Here is a 4,388-nt window from a genome sequence, read left to right as displayed (position 1 = left end):
AGATTTGATTCACTTTTCTCTTTCCAACTTCTTGAAAAACATATAATTTATTTTCAAGCTTCTTATTTTCCAGTACAGGCATTTAAAGTTATACATGTGTTCCTGATCTTAGAGGAAAAGCTTTCTCAGCTTTTCACTGCTGAATATGTCGTCAGCTGTGGGCTTGTCATATATGGTCTTTATTATGTTGATATGTACCCTCTGTACCCATTTGGCTGATGATTTTTATCATAAATGGATGTTGAATTTTGTCAGATTCTTTTTTATTAAGATGATCATATCAATTTTTTTGTTTGAAAATAGTGATTTATTAACTGTCCAGATTACAGAAATAATCATGGTAGATACCTTAGTTCATCCTGCTAATAATCCTATTGGTCTTGTCTTCCCTATTGCCAGCATCTCCACCTTCTACAAAATGGGTGGTCTTTTTCTTCATTCCCCTTCATGGAGTAGAAAATTTGAAAGGCCATAAGAAGTTGTTGGCTTCTTTGAAACATTTTCCAACAGTATAGATCTCATGAATCAGATCCTCTGTACACATGCTGCCGTGTTTACCAAGATATTGAGCAATCAGTGTGTTATCTGTCAGGGCAATGTGCTTCTTATTGATTTTGCCATAACCACACTTGTAGATCAATTCATTTACCAATTTCAGGTTTAGGTACCCCCATGCTATATATGGTTCCACAATCCTTAGTATGTTAACTGAAGCCTTGTTGAACTTAACAAAGGTGCCACTGAAGATCTGGTGAAGGCAAAGAAGCTACAACACCTTTCGAACCTTTGGACTCACACCATTGATAACTCTGATCCTGATGACCAATGCCAATTTGTGTTCCACAGGTACATAGAGGTTGCCAGCTTTTCTTGCCATTCTCGCCATTTGAATCTCAGTTCTGTACATCTGCCTGTATTCCTTGTGGTAATGCTTAGCTTTTTTCATAGATAAGCTTCCTCCTTGCCTTTTGAAGCACCTGTTGGACAGACTTTCTCAGACACTTGATCTTCAACTCTGCAGAATTCTTTTGCTTTTTCTTAAGGGTTTCTGGCACAGCTGGGGGGAAAAAAAAGAGATGATCCTATAGTTTTTCGTTCTTCATTTTGTTAATGCAGTGTATCGCATTAACTGATTTGCAAATGGTGAATCATCCTTGCATCTCTGGAATAAATTTTACCTGATCAGGGTACATGATATTTTTAATAAATTGTTAAAATCAGTTTGCTCATATTTTGTTGAGGATTTTTGCATCTATGTTTATAAGGAATATTGGCCTGTAATTTTCACTTCTTCTGTTCTTGTCTACTGTTGGTATCAGGTTAATGCAGGCCTCATAAAATGAATTTGGATGAGTTCCCACCTCTTCTGGGTTTTTGGAAGAGTTTGAGAAGGACTAGTATTTATTCTTTAAATGTTCGATAGAATTCACCAGTGATGCCTTCTGGTCCTGGACTTTAATTTATTGGGATTTTTTTTTTTTGATTACTGATTCAGTCTCCTTACTAGTAATGTGTCTGTTCAAATTTTCTATTTCATCATGATTCAATCTTGGTAGGTTGTATGTCTCTAGGAATTTATCCATTCTTTTTAGCTTGTCTAATTTGTTGGCTTAGAATTATTTGCAGTAGTCTCAAGGTCCTTAGTATTTCTGTAGTATTGAGTGTAAACCTCTTTCATTTCTCTTTTCATTTGTTGAATCCTCTCTTATTTTCTTGGTGCGTCAACATGGGTGAACCTCAGGGGCATTATGCTAAATGAAGTAAATCAGAGAAAGACAAATACTGTATGATGTCTCTTAATGTAGTCTTTAAAAAAACAAAAAAACCTCATAGAACAGATTAGTGGTTGCCAGAGCACAGGCCAGGGTTCTGGGGTGGAAGAAATGAATGAACTATTTATTTTATTTTTAATTTAAATTGTTTAAAAAATAATTTGCCTTTAGGATTAAAGTGTTGCAAAATAGCACAACAAATTCTTACTCAAGTCTCAAAAATAAAATAAAGCTACCAGTCTCTCTCTCAGTGCTGCTTTAGCGGTATCTCAAATTTTTTTCCTCACAAATTTTGAAATGTTTTAATTTGGGTTCAAAGTATTTTATAATGTTTCCATTTTTCTTTGTTTCTTGCATCTTTTAGATAAATATTTAATTTCCAGGAAATCAGGAATTTTCTTGTCTGTATGTGCGTGTTCTCCTTTTCTGTTTTAATTCCTAACTTTCACTGTGGTTAGTTAACATACCCTGAATAATTTAAATTCTTTGAAGTTTGTTGATGCCTGCATTATGACATTGCCAATGATAGTAATATTTTATTTGCACTTAAATGTAAATCTTCAGGGGCACCTGGGTGGCTCAGTTGGTTGAACATCTGCCTTAGGCTCAGGTCATGATCCTGGAGTCCCGGGATTGAGTAGGGCTCCCTGCTTCTCCTCCTGCCCCTTACCTCACTTGTGCATGCACGCGCACTCTCTCTCTCTCTCTTTCCTTGTCTCAAGTAAATAAATCTTCAAAAAAAAAAAAAAAGTAAATCTTCATTGTTGGATGTGGTATTCTAATATGTAAAATATGTTCATTCTACTGTTTATGTAATCAATATCTTTAATGATTTTCCATATCCTTTCAGCTTCTGATTACCATGAATTGCTAGTACCATGTGTAAGTCTTCCATAGAGACTATAAGTTTGTTTCTTCTTTTAGTTCTGTTTTTACTTTATACATTTTGAGGTCATGTTAATAGATTCAAACAATTTTAAAATTTTGGTAGCTTCTTTACCATTATGAATTATTACTCTTTTCTCCAGTAATGATTTTTAAAGTCTACTTGTTTGGAAATTAGCTACATTGTTTCTTTTGGGTTTTGTTAATCATCTTTTCACAAAACTTTAAGATATTATCTGTTTTGTTTATCGAGAGGATGCCTTTTTTTTCAGCATCACAAATGCTTGCTCTCTGTGCTTTTGGTTGCTGTGATAAAAATCATAAAGACGTATGTTCTCCAAAGGGCTCACAATGCAAAATAGAAGCAGCACTTGTGGATGAAGGAGGTTGGAGGTTAAATCCTTGGAAATTAAGACAGATCTTTTCCAGTCCATGGAATTTGTGCACTTGCTGCTGCTGCTTCTCTTCTATTAGGACATAAACTCTTTGAAAAAAAATTCTTTTCCACTGATTGTTGTAGCCCTCAGTACTCAGAGCTGTGCCTTGCTAATATTGGAAACATATAAATATCTATAAATGCAGTGGAATTTAATCTTTCTTCCCAGCAATTCTCTGAGAATTCCCAGCAATTCTATTATCTCCATTTTGCTAATATAATGAGTCTGAAAAAGGTTAAGTAACTTTGTTAAGGTGAATAAATTAAAGAGTAGAATCAGCGTGAGGTTTGTCTGATATGAGAGGAAAACGCTTCATCCTAGTCTGTGCTGTGGTGGGGAACCTTAGCTGGGAGACTATATGGTAATGCGGAGGCCAAGAGCTCCTGGTCCAGAGTCTAACTAATAGTCTACAGACTATTTTGCTGCTGTGATTTTAGGCAGCTTGCTTAACCTCTCTCTGCCTGTTTTCTGATCTGTATCTAAGGGCGACAGTACCTATGTCATTGAATTGTTTTAAGAATTAAGTCAGTTAATACCTAGAGAATATTTATTACTTATAAGGCAGGTTTACTTTTCCCCCACAGGTAGTATTAGATCCAACTTTAGAAGAATAGGAGAAATTATTTTATTGGATTGCTCTCACCTTCTCTAAGTTTTGTACACTTGCTTTTAGACTCCTATTTTTTTCTGTTCTAGGAAGGAAGGGAGGTATCTTTTCTATAGTGTACATTTCTTCTCCTGTGGATCTCGACTATTCATTTAGTCTTGGACCTTAGAATGGATTTTTCCTATTTGTCTTTCATAACCTCAATCTCTCCCTGTTCTTTGGATCTTTCCCATAAGCATTTATATATGTTAAAAATCTCTTATCTTTAAAAACTCTTCTTATGTTTTTAACCAACCACCACTACCTCGAAACTCAAGAAATTGGTTATATTTTCAGTCTCAGTTTCCAAATTCCCACTTATTAAACCATCTTTCCCCTTGCTTTCCATATTTTGTTGATTATCTTCAATACGGTTTTTAAGTATTAAAAGTTCTAAAGGGTAAATTTTTAAATACTAAAATTCCTAAAGGGTAGGTAATCTCTTCTGATTCAATATCAGTAGCTCTCAAACTTGGCTGAACATCAGAGTTGCCTTAAGAATTTTAGAAAAATTACTAAAAGCCAAACATCTCCCTCAGAGATTGTGATTTAATTAGTATGGGTAGATTCTAGGCCTTTGCCTTTAAAAAAAAAATTTCATGAAGTTATTCTGATGGTTAGCCAAGTCAATGCTTTAATCTCTCTCTC

At 34.8% G+C, this 4,388-nt stretch overlaps 1 pseudogene; it reads right to left on the bottom strand.

Moving 5' to 3' along the window:
- Positions 1-343: 343 nt before the first annotated feature.
- Positions 344-2,652, bottom strand: LOC113266826 (60S ribosomal protein L7-like; annotated as a pseudogene).
- Positions 2,653-4,388: the final 1,736 nt, after the last annotated feature.

This window comes from Ursus arctos, unplaced genomic scaffold, assembly GCF_023065955.2.
Source record: "Ursus arctos isolate Adak ecotype North America unplaced genomic scaffold, UrsArc2.0 scaffold_3, whole genome shotgun sequence".
NCBI lineage: Eukaryota > Metazoa > Chordata > Mammalia > Carnivora > Ursidae > Ursus > Ursus arctos.
This window is presented reverse-complemented; position numbering and strand designations above follow the sequence as displayed.